Here is a 12,863-nt window from a genome sequence, read left to right as displayed (position 1 = left end):
ACCTATGAAAAAAAGTGCGACATACGTATAGTCCGGAAAATACGGTATTTTCACAACAGAACCAATGTTGTAATCGCGTTAATTCTGTTCTTTTCACCGGTATTTCCAGCATCACCACCCTTCCACAAAGTGGGAGGGGATGCTGGCGGAAACACCCGACTGCCAACTGCGGTGCAACCGTGCTGTTTTACTGGCATTCTTTTATTTTGAAGGCCTATCTCTGCCTTGTGCTCCTAAGAGCTTGGCTGAGGACAAAACACATGAATATTTGAATTCCGGCCACTTAATGAAGGCCAGCCTCTATTCCTACTTAATTTATTGTTTTTTTTATTGCTTTTTTTTAAATGCAATTTTCTGTCCGGGGCACCAAAAGAGTAGCCCCCAGGAAGCGAGCCTCACATGAGGTTTACATTTGTGTGCAGTCGCAATAAATCAGCTCGTTAGGAAGTCCCTCCCCCTTGGTGGGAAAAGTAGCACCGGCAGTGCACGCAGCTAAATGACAGCTACACCGTCCTCGAAATCGAGGTGAGGCGGCGAGCAGGTGGCGAACTTGGACTAGAGTCGCTTGTTTTCCCCTGTGAATCTGAGCAAGACACGAGGATGCTGGTCGGAAAACATGGCTGCCATACAGCAAAACATCCTTCATTGATCGTTTTGATAATATTTGAGAATATCATTTAATGTGGTACATTAGTTTTCAGTACACCAAACTAATTTGGTGTGAAACAGCATCCGTGACCTCCAGTCCGGATAGTCCAGATAGTCCACCTTGACACTGCATGGGAACCAACAGTTCTGTTCCGTAACTAAGAAGACATTGGGAATGCGCCTCCAGTCTTTTCTGCCATACACGCGGAATAAAACACACACACACTAAAAGCTTCCTCCCCATAAAGCAACGGCCGTGTGTTTTCTGAAGTGCTGACTGAATGTGTCAGGGTCACAGTCAGGAGGCGTCCACCCCGCTGGCGACGGAGCGCATTGTCCACCGAGGACCCCCCTCTGTGTTATTGAGACGTGCTGCAGTCACGTCCATTGTGGACAGTGATCAGCTTGTTGTGCCTATTAACTCCTATTGTGGACGCGTCTCCGTGCTGCCTGCTGCAGACTGGTTTTTGATGGCCGCTGACAAAATCTTTATTTGATTGCGTCTTTTAATGATGATTCATTTAGTGGCGGCGGGGGGGAATGGGTTAGTCGGGCCTGAATTAGAGCTCCCCCTGCTGGCGCGGCCGACACAAAGAAAGGCCATTATATGGAAAGATGCTCCAGGCTCTTACTATCTCCCTTCTTATCTCCGTTTTGCCTCACTGAACAAATGAAAGACACTAAAGTCAGACACCAGGAGGCCACAAACACACCTTGAGCATCACCCCCCCTCGTCCCCCTCCCTATTTGAACTTTCACTGTCTTTGCCTGGACCGTCACTCCTCCTGCACATCAGAGCATGGCTAATGGAGCTGCTCATTGACCTGAGCAGTGCTCGTAAATCCCTGTGATGCCTTCCAGAAGGCAAAAGGCTTGCAAACATATTTGTTGTTACAAAGAATCCTATACTGTATTTTGGAGACAGGGTTTGGATATTATATTTGGTATTTGATCATAATCTTAGCATTATGGCCTGGCAGTGTATTTTCCCAAATGAAATCTAGGCAATTTAGTATCCCCATTTTTTTAACTTTTATATTTTTATACGGAATAACGTTTTGTTTTTGGTTGAAAATGAAAAAGAAGTATTTTTCATATTTCATCACAGTTGTAACACAATTTTCCCCCTACATTCATAAGTTAGTCAGCAACACAACATTTAAAACAATATTTTTTGTAGATTCATTACTTTGTACACAAAATAAAAATGGTAGTGTTTTTTCTAGATTCATAAACGAGTCAACAACACAGACATTTTTTTTCGAGATTCATAAATGTCACAAACATGAGGTAAGATATATATATATATATTTTTGTTGAGATTCATAAATTTGTCAAGAACACAGTGATTTCTTTCCCCTAGCTTCATAAATGTAAAAAAAAAAATTTTTTTTTCTGGATTCACAAATTAATCATCAAAATATATTTTTCCATCAAAATTTACAAATGTCAGAAACATAGTTTTTTCTAGATTTATAAGTTAGTCAGTAACACAAAGTAATTTTTCTCTGACATTCAAAAATGTCAAACGTAAGGTAAAATATTTTTTTCTAGATTCATACCTGTCACAAAAATAAGGTCAAATATTTTTGTATTTTTATTTTACAATTACACACTTTTTCTTCTCGATTCATAAATGTCGAGAAAGGTAAAAATTTTTGATGGAAATTCTTTTCAAGATTTATAATTTGTCAGGAATTTTTTTCTAGATTCATAATTTTTCTATACCTGAATTTGTCAGGAATACAAAATAATTTAGATTTTTTTTCCCCCACATTCATAAAACACAAGGAAAATATTTGGGAATTTTTTTTTCTAGATTTGCAAAAGTATCAGGAAAAGAAAGTGAAATATTTTTATTTTTTCAAATAAAAGTTTGAGTGCAACACAAGAGTCAGTAAGTAAGTCAGGCAAGTGAAAGTTAGTTCGATGAACGCGGCCACTAGGTCAGCATCAATCATGCATATTCATGAGGACGTCGGTAATTTTAGCTCGGTGTCTCCCAGCACTCCCACTGCGATACTGGTGCAGACATCAAGTATCACCCGGGGTGCAAAAGCGGACGGCCAACCCTGCCAAGAGCCTCGTGACCCCTGCGGTGCACAATTAACACTCCGCATCCTGTGGGGTCGGCGCAGGGATGGAGAGGTGTTTATGCGCTGTTAGCTTCATTTCCACACCCGGATGGATGGATGGATGGTGGACTATTTTGCGCCTGGGGTTGATCGTCTGGCCAATGAGAGACGCTACTGTATTTCAAGTGGGAAGCTGATCTAGCGCCACCTCATGGTCAGAATGGCGTGACAGCAGGATGCTCATAAGATGCTGAATTGTGTCCGTATTGATTTTTTTTTTTGTTAGCTCACACGGTACGACCTTAGCCACTTTTTTTATTTACCTAAACCCGAGAGTCCTTGACCCGGCTCCCAAGATTCCCATATTCTCCCTTCACGATTTATTCAACGTGCCAAAAAGCCAGGTGCAACTTATCGGAGCCAGATTTGAAAAGCGGCCGTCTCCTAGCAACAGCACCAGGGGATGAGCATCTCCACCAGGCATCTGCCACCAAAAAAAACCCAAACCTCTTTTTTTGGGCTCTTTGCTTGCCTGGTTTGGGTGGAAAGTAGGCCGAGAGTTGCAGTTGCTGGTTGGAAGACTTTAGTCCTGGTAGTGAGGTCTGAGGGAACTCATGTTGGACCTAGCGTACCTTTATGGAACTTGCTACGTGCGCTGGGAACAGAAAAGAACCTTCCGCAATCTGTTCCCATTAAGATGGAATCATAGAATTCTCCAATGTCTTACTGAGAAGATTAATTAGTTGATATCATCCAGAACCATTTATAATAATTAGGGTTCCGATATTAGAAATTCAAGTTCTCCATCTGAAATAAGGAACTCAGGAGTAGAAGTCCCGGATGCCTCCTCTGTGAGGTGTTTGGGCATGCCCAGCCAATGGGAGGCCCCCAGGGGTAGACCTGGGACACGCCGGACGGATTTCCGTCTCGCCTCTCCTCAGCGTACTCCCATGGCGGACCTGGGTTTCCCTACTGACACTTACAAATGTACGCTTGTACTTTTTTAAAGCCATCGCGGGCGCCACAAATGTCACGTTGAGGACATCACGTGTACAAAGTTATGTCAACATTGTCGCATCATGGCAAAACACACACCTAAACTCGGCGCGTGAATCAACTTGTAACAATAACACGGATGAGCGTCATGTGTCCAATAAAGAGAAGGTGCCATCTTGGCCGCCATCACTCGTTTCATAGAAAAGGTCGACGAGACGTGCGGCTGCAGGTAATTCTTCTCATTTATTGTCCACGCTAACGTAGTGTATGTTCTACACCAGGGGTCTCAAACTCAATTTACTTGGGGGGCCACTGGAGCTAGGGTCTGGGTGAGACTGGCTGGGCTGCATCAGGTTTTCCAAAAAAAAAACGCATTTATTAAAAATAGAAAAATGTAAAAACTTTTTCAATTTTTTACAATAAAAGCTCTGATAAAACATTCCACTGTTCTCAAATATCTTACTTTTTATTTTTCTACACAAAATAAGAAGAAAAATAAATAAACAAATCAAGAATAAAGCAAATCAATCAATCAATCAGTAATAAATAAATAAATAAATAAATATAATAATAATAATAATAATAATAATAATAATAATAATAATAATAATAATAATAATAATAATAATAATAATAATAATAATAATAATAATAAAATGGCAAATAATAAAAACTTAAGAAACCACATATAGTTGGTGGGTAGACAAATTATTTTTTTCAGATTAAAATGAACAAAGCATTATTAGAGCCCTGTAGACATGACAAAACACGACTATAGTCACATTTATACTCTTTTTATTTACAAGATATTGCGCAACTGCAGGGTCTTGAGACACATGCTAACTCGCAAACTAGAGAGCTAGCGACCTAAACGGTAGCCTCCAAGTTATTTCCTTTGAACTTAAAAAAAAACAAAAACTTACCACTTCCACACGGATAGGGAGGATAACTATTAACAGTTATTTAACCTTTAACATGAACATTAAGCAAACGTAATAATTTTTTCTGGGTACATGATACCATACAGCATCCATATCAAACTTACATTAAACTTTCATATCAAGGCGGAGGCCTCAAACTAGCGTCCTGCGGACCACATTTGGCCCGCATGGCCGCATGTTTGAGACCCCTGTTCTACACTAAAAAGGATCGTTCAACATTCCAAAAAGGTCAGACGCTGAGCGACGCCGGCAGATGCCGTCAGTCACGGCGGGGGAGGTTCGGGGAACAGACGGGAACGGACAGCTGAGCGGGCCAATGATCTCCACAGCTAATGAGCCATAAGATCTAATGCTTCGATTTGTCCTACAAGATTTGTTTGGGTTCTTCCAGTCATCGAGGAACATGGAGGACACCCCGTGGAAATGACATTTGTGGCGCCCGTGACGGTGTTTCCCACCACAGTGCCATCTAGTGGCCTGAAAAACAAAACAAAACAAACGTGGAGAAGACTAGAAGATAGCGTAGCCGTGTATCTGTACGCAACTGTCACGTTATCACACGCACACACAGCGCCGTTAACGCTCGCCAACAGTTGAACAACACGTCGCTATCAGCGGCGGCAAGCCCGCTCAGATTAGACCGCAAGCTACCTGACAGTTCAGGGCCTTCTGTTCTCTGCGGTCTTTAAGGAAAACAACTTTTTTTCCCCGAGTCAGGAATGCTGAACGCGCTACTTCACGGTCCGACATCAAAGCGTCTCTGAGGTACTCCAATGTTTAAGCTTTCGCCGCCACTTTAAGTAAAGCTGCCATAGGAACATTTTGTACAGGGCTTGAGGGGAAGTGCCTCCACTCGCCATGAAAACGGGACCTGTGGACCGGAGTCTTCCCCCCCCCGCCGCCCTTCCCTTCCGACAAGTCGTTGGCTCAATCTAGTGCTTAGCCAAACGTGACCTCTGTCAGCTGGAATGGCTCCACCGGGCCCAATGAGCTTTCTCCCAGTTTTCACTGGACGGGGGAGGGGGGGTGCTCCTCACCGGACCCGAGAGGGTGTCTTGGTACGCATTGTGGTCATGTGGTGTGATGCTAACATGCTAACGTGGGTTCCAAGTGAAGACTATGTCTGGACTATGGGGGGGGGGGCTGCTCCTCACCGGACCCGAGAGGGTGTCTTAGTACGCATTGTGGTCATGTGGTGTGATGCTAACATGGGTTCCAAGTGAAGTTCCGTCAAGTGGGATTGGTTATTTATAAACCAAATAAATAAGGCGTAACATTATTAGAGCCCTCAGGACATGAAATAACACCCCTATAGTCACCTTTACACTCTTATTACTCAATAGACATAGACTATGTCTACACTATGGGGGGGGGGGCTGCTCCTCACCGGACCCGAGAGAGTGTCTTGGTACGCATTGTGGTCATGTGGTGTGATGCTAACATGCTAACATGGGTTCCAAGTGAATTTCCGCCAAGCAGGATTGGTTATTTATAAAGCAAATAAATAAGGTGTAACATTATTAGAGCCCTCAGGACATGATATAACACCCCTATAGTCACCTTTACACTCTTATTACCCAATAGACATAGACTATGTCTAGACTATGGGGGGTGACTGCTCCTCACCGGACCCGAGAGGGTGTCTTGGTACGCATTGTGGTCATGTGGTGTGATGCTAACATGCTAACATGCTAACATGGGTTCCAAGTGAAGTTCCGTCAAGTAGGATTGGTTATTTATAAACCAAATAAATAAGGCGTAACATTATTAGAGCCCTCAGGACATGAACTAACACCCCTATAGTCACCTTTAAACTCTTATTACCCAATAGACATAGACTTAAATAATACTTGTGTGCATGTGTGTTGCCGTAGGGATTATTTTGAGATCATTCCAACCTGCAATAAGAGTCTGGTGCTTGTGTGTCTCCCCCAACATTACATTACTGATACCAAGTGTACCATTTTCAATGCCTTATGTTTGTATTTTAGTTCGTTCGGTTTGGAGTTTGATCACCGGCTGCCCCCTGCTGGCCGGTACAAAAATGCAACACAGATGGTGCGTTTGTGGAAGGTGGTTAAACGAAGGCCGTGGTCGGATAAGGGTGAGCGAGTGTGATGTGGCAACAGCGAGGAGAGGCGGGGTGTTGTGTCAACAGGAAGACAGGTGGTCGCCAGTGAGCGCACACGTGCGTGGACCGGCGCGGATATGACTTGATGTACCTAATAAAGCGTCCAGTGGGGTGTCTTTTTAGAAGGCGGGGCAGATGCACCGTGAAAAATGGACACTAGCGTCCATGTGACGGCGGCGCCTGGATTAAATGCAAATATTTACTTATTTCCTGGATGTGTTCTGGGTGTGGTGGGGGTCAACGGCGCGGGGGTCAAGGAGACGACGACGACAGCGGCGGTGGCGAGCTGATGCATTTAAGGGAGGGGCGGATGAGTGTGTGTGATGTCCACAGTGTGAATAAAACATGCGGTGGCATGGCGGCCGAGGCGCTGCATTATTCATGCAGGGGCGGGGGGCTCATCGGCGGGGGAGGGGGCGTGTGTAGGTGTAAAGACCCCCAGAAGGTCGTCCGCACGGAGACCGGGACCCCTGTCAGTCACCCCGAGGGCCTTCTTTGCGCCGTACCTCCTAAAAGGGTGCAAATTTACGACGTGATGGTCATCCCGAACGCATCACAGTAAAGATCATCTCGAAGAGTCGAAGAGTCGAACTCTTAACCGACTGTGGCATTTCACCAAATGGGGGAAATTAATTTTTACATTTATTTATTTCCATACATGAACCATATTTTGAAATAAGCCTAAAAGTGTTATTGAAGCAACAGCGCCCCCGCTGGTTACAGCCGAGTACTGCACCCTGTTTTGTTCATACAGACCATTAGTTTATATGCTGCAGGTTTGTGGTAAATAATGAATGATTCATATTCAAAACAGTGGAAATTTTTTTTATAGCAATTAGCATACTAGCTAAATAGGTAACTAGCTAATAATAAGTCATGGTGCACAGTGCGCTTAAGTGATGTGCAAGGCTTGTGCCGCCTGTTTGATCCCGGCCTCGCTTAATCCCAGAGACGGGCTTCTCCCAAAGGAGCTGAATCAGTATTTTTTTCACCCCCCCAGTCCCCCCCCCACCCCTGTCCCCCCCACCATTTGGAGGAAATGTGTTCAAGTCAGCATCTGGTCCGGGCAGTCAAAGTTGATGCTACTGCACCACCTGCAGGCTTCCAGCAGACGCAATGACAGGCTTACGTTGTTAGCCTTCCGTGTGTTTTGACATTGGCAAGGACAGGATCATCACCTTTTTTTCCCCCAAAGCCATGCACTGGGGGGGGGGGGTCCAAGGAGACATTAGCAACAGGAAGGCTCGATGACAAGTAATGTGAACGCTCGGCAGCAGCTGGAGATTCTCAGCTCTCGCCATCACGCCGCACGCAGGCACCGACACACCCGTTAGCCGCCCCTCCCTCGGACGCCCCCCCTATACACACACACACCGGCCTTTAATATGTATTCTTTTAAGCATGTTTATCGTGGTTGCAGTGTGCGCTACCGTACCACCAATAAATACATCATCACTTCTAAGTGCGTTTTTACTTGACACTTTAAGGGGCAAATCATTACCTCAGCAAGCTAACGTTAGCAGGCTAGCATCTTATACCGTCGGCGAATTTGTTTTTGACGCATATTTTTCTGTGGTGTCGCTGCTAGCATGGATAAGAGGCACATGCTAATTTTAGCCAGTAAAAAATGGGAAATGAGAATTTGGAGCTAATTAGCGTAGCATATAGATTTGGTTAAAGCGACTATAAAGACGTAAATTGAAAATGATTGGTTGCAGTGTGCACTACTGTACCACCAATAAATACATAAAAAATGCGTTTTAATCACTTTTAAGTGCGTTTTTACTCGACACTTTAGGGGCAAAACATTACCTCAGCAAGCTAACGTTAGCGGGCTAGCGGCTAATACCGTCAGCGAGTTTGTTTTTGACGCATTACACTTTTATCGCTGCTAGCATGGATAAAAGGCACGTGCTAATTTTAGCCAGTAAAAAATGGGAAATGAGAACTTGTAGCTAATTAGCGTAGCATATAGATTTGGTTTAAGTGACTTTAAAGACGGCAAATTATTTCAACGTAAATTGAAAATGTTTGATTGCAGACCCGAGGGGCAAATCATTACCTTAGCAAGCTAACGTTAGCGGGATAGCGGCTAAAACTATCGGCGAGTTTGATCATGTCGAAAGCAAATGTTTTTGAGGCATTTTTTTCTGTTGTGTCGGAAATACTTTTATTGCTGCTAGCATGGGTAATGCTAATGCACATGCTAATTTTAGCCGGTAAAAATGGGAAATGAGAATTTGGAGCTAATTAGCATTTGAAATTGTGATTATTGTCCATGAATTATATTTTTATTGTTTATACTTTTGGGTGCCTGAAACAAAATAATCGGATTTAGCTGATTTTCGACGGGAAAAATTCTGTTCTGTTTTTGTTAGCGCCTTCTGGAGTGAATAGCAAACAGCGAGGTAGCATTGAAAGTGAATGAAGCTAGTTGACCATAAAAGGAGGCGTCTAACGTGCCGTCGGCGAGACTTCCCTTTTCCCCAAAATAAAGAAATGAAGTATTTCGACATTTTGCGACCACGGAAACACAACAACCCATGCAGACCGCACCGGCCGAAGGTTCCGCCGTGCTGTCGGATATTACTCAGTGACAGCAGGGCCGGACCCCAACCACCTCCAGCGCGGCGCTCGTAACCGCAGCTGCACAGTCATCAGGACTGGCGACCACGATTTATAGCCCTGACACAAAACGGTCGACTCCCCGCGAGAAGCGGCGTGAGGAAATTGCAATGTTGGCAAGTGGAAGTGGATGAGGCCATTTACGCTTCCGCTGGCGATGGACGGGAGACGGCTAACTAACGCGTTAATCACGGCGACGGACACCTGAATGAAGTAACTACTGCAACTGGAAAATACGTTAGCTATTAATAAACGCCATCTTAGGAAAATGTTAAAAATAAACATTGGAGCAGATAAAGCAACCACAATACAACACATCACGGCAGGTGACGCTACAGTTGAAAAACGTAGCACATCTGTGGAGGTCTGTGGCTTAGCTATGCTAGTAAATTTGTGAAGGGGGGGGGGGGGGGATAAATGGTATGGAAATAATACATTTTTTTATTTTGGGCCTCCATAGACTTATACGAGCTAGCATACTAGCTATATTAGCATTTTTAGCATTCACACGTCATTGGGATTGATCCAAAATTAAAATAGTTAGCATAAGGATTTTAGCATATCCACGCAGGCTGCTGGAATGCTAACTATTAGCACTGTTAGCATTCAGTTTATTACGATTCTCCCAAAATTAAAATAGGTAGCAATTAGTACTTAGCATTTTAGCAATTGTCAACAAGCAGTTCACATGTCATCGCAGGGTATCCACGCCAGTTGTTAGGATGCTAGCTATTAGCTTTACATTCCACTCTCCCAAAATGAAAACAGGTAACAGGTGTCGTTAGCATTTTAGCATCTCTATTTAGGCAAGAGACATTCCAATGTCGTCGCAGGCTATCCACACCAATTGTGAGGATGCTAGCTATTAGCTTTAGATTCCACTCTCCCAAAATGAAAACAAGTAATGGGACGTTAACATTTTAGCATCTCTCGTGAGGCAAGAGACATTCCAATGTCGTCGCAGGGTATCCACACCAATTGTTAGGATGCTAGCTATTAGCTTTACATTCCACTCTCCCAAAATGAAAACCGGTAGCGGGACGTTAGCATTTTAGCATCTCAATTGAGGCAAGAGACGTTCCAATGTCGTCGCAGGGTATCCACGCGGGTTGCTAGCATGCTAGGTGTTAGCATTGTTAGCGTTTCTGTCTCTCTGGCGAACATCCCAGCTTATAAGAGTTTTAAAGGCAAAGTCTGAAAGTCGTCGAGTCGGTTTCAAACGCCGGGCACGAGGTTAGCAACAGCTAGTAGGAACATGTGTGCGTTTTTAGTGAATTTAGTGACATTTATTTTTATTTATTATTTTTATTAATTTTATTGTATTTTCAATTGATTTTAATACCATTTAATGAGATCTTTGGCTTGATATAAGCATAAACTCCCTAGAAAAGTTGTTTATTTTTGTTAAGTAACTTAAAAATATTATATTAAAATATATTTTAATTTGATGTTATTTAATTCCAATATTTTTTTTTTGTAGTAATTGAGTTTTTTTTGCTGATTGTGTTCAATGTAGTGAGATGAATGAACGCTCGGCCTTTAGGAGGAACTCTCGCCGGAGTGTGGCGACACTTTCACTGACTCACACTTCCTGCTGCCGTCCCCCAAACAAATAGTCCTATCTGGCCAACGGACCCCCGTTTCAGCATCAGGCCAGATCCTCCAGATCCTCCACGGGCCGTTATTGTTTTGACACGACTGATTAACTAAGACTGTCCCCCCCCGATGAAAGCAACGTACAGGAGGAAGTGGGATTCAGTGATGGGTGGATGGGTGGGTGACTGGGTTTGTGCATCTGTGTGTGTGTGTGGAGGGGGGTGGGGGGGGGGGGGTGTCTCGGGAGGGCAGCCGTTGTCTTTCCGAGAAAAGCAAACTTGTCTCACCCCCAAGAGACAGATGAGCCAACGTGTTAGCGTCTTGCGGTTGACGGACGCCGCTCAAGCGCCGGCTGGGTTGCGGCTCTTTTTGCTGGGAGCCAACCGACGATACTTTAGCGAAAAGGTGGATGATGTCGTCGCCCCTGATTGGCTTCCCCGCTCGTTCTCACGCTCGATTCAAAGCTAATAAAGGCTATAATACGAGAGCAACTAAATTGACACTCCCAACACATGGATTCCCTCAAATGTGACCTTCTTTTTTCCAGGATGCATCCCAAGTGTCATCCTTTTTTTTTTCCGTGTGTGTCCCCAGACAAAGCGTGTGCATAATGCATCAAAGTACAAAAAGGTGTGATGGATGAAAGCGGCAGTGCAAAAAGGTTAACGTGATTAAACGCAACAGCTCCTCCCTGGAAAGACGTGATGCATTAGCATTGCTCTCTATCTGCAGAATCGGGGATGGGGGGGGCTTCTAAAGTCAAGGTCACATAGGAAGGTTGGAGGGGGGGGGGGGGGGGCGACTAAGACAAGTTTAGGATGTCTTCATTCTCACTCTTTAATCCAACATGACATTTATTCTCTCTCTCTCTCTATGTGAGTGCAGGGATGCTGCAGAAGGACACGCCCATCCGCACGGATTCCTCCACGTGGAAAAACACGAAGACGTGGGAAAAAAAACCAGGATGAAAAGTAAGCACAAAGCGACGTTATCTGTTTTCTAAGCAGTACACTTTAAAGCAGGGGTGTTCTAACTTTTTCCCAGCCAGGGCCGCTTTGATATTTTGTAAAACAACACACATACTGTAAACACGCCAACAAGTTCTATATATAGTGTATATTTATATTTATATATTTATATTTCAAGAATAATTTGGACACCCCCGCCTTAAAGTAATACTGCCTAAATATATTGTAGTTTTATGTGTCTCTAAGAAGCGCTACTGTGTACTTTATCTAAAGTAAAACTTGTCCGTACTGCAAAATAATAGCTTAAAAGTGGGAACAGGACGGTAATATTAGCTTGATGCTAAAGCGCTAACATTACATTGCTTTTTCGGGACACAAGTCACATGACTTTTGTATTCGGGTACCTTTTTTTTTTTTTTAAAGAAACATTCCGACAAAACAGTCTTGTAGAAAAACAAAAGTTCTCCTTTTAATTCTCCGCGTCCGTTTTTTTTTTCATTTTACACACATCACAGTTTTTAAAAGTCGGCCAAAACATAATAAAACATAATAAAAACACAACTTAACTTCATGAACAGCTATAAAAAATATGTACTCTTGAATGTCATTGCGATAAGTACCATTTCAGTGACAGCACACAACAGCGCAGACAAAATTTAAATAGGTGGTTGGGAGGGGGGGGGGGTAAGAATCATTTATCATGCAGGAGGACGTCATATTAAATAACAAATCAAACAAAAATATGATATACTTCTTTATATATTTCTCTCTCTTAAATGTTCAAGTCAGAGCACCCCCGTCTTGTTAAGAAGAGGGAGTGGTTTTTAAAAAGGAGCTCCAGTGTTTCCGTCGGCCGCCATTGTTGCATTGCGGCTCTTTACGG

The 12,863-nt window shown here is 43.6% G+C and overlaps 1 protein-coding gene and 1 long non-coding RNA gene across 7 annotated transcripts in view; one reads left to right on the top strand and one right to left on the bottom strand.

Annotated features, from left to right (window-relative positions):
- The window catches only part of LOC131109127 (uncharacterized), a 51,502-nt gene that overhangs the window by 37,436 nt on the left and 1,203 nt on the right, over nucleotides 1–12,863 (top strand). For 4 of the 5 annotated variants that reach the window (XR_009120671.1, XR_009120667.1, XR_009120668.1 and 1 more), the window contains one exon: nucleotides 11,893–11,983. This is a non-coding gene — a long non-coding RNA (uncharacterized LOC131109127). The remainder of the gene's footprint in view (nucleotides 1–11,892; nucleotides 11,984–12,863) is intronic. The other variant, XR_009120669.1, reaches the window with a different exon arrangement.
- The window catches only part of fam49bb (family with sequence similarity 49 member Bb), a 21,961-nt gene continuing 21,462 nt past the window's right edge, over nucleotides 12,365–12,863 (bottom strand). For both annotated transcript variants that reach the window (XM_058060777.1, XM_058060778.1), the window contains exon 11: nucleotides 12,365–12,863. This exon is cut by the window's right edge and continues 284 nt beyond it. The gene's annotated coding sequence lies outside the window, so the exon portion shown is untranslated.

This window comes from Doryrhamphus excisus, chromosome 21 (genome assembly GCF_030265055.1).
Source record: "Doryrhamphus excisus isolate RoL2022-K1 chromosome 21, RoL_Dexc_1.0, whole genome shotgun sequence".
NCBI classification, from domain to species: domain Eukaryota; kingdom Metazoa; phylum Chordata; class Actinopteri; order Syngnathiformes; family Syngnathidae; genus Doryrhamphus; species Doryrhamphus excisus.
The sequence above is the reverse complement of the archived record's forward strand: the minus strand, read 5'-3'. Positions and strand labels throughout refer to the sequence as shown.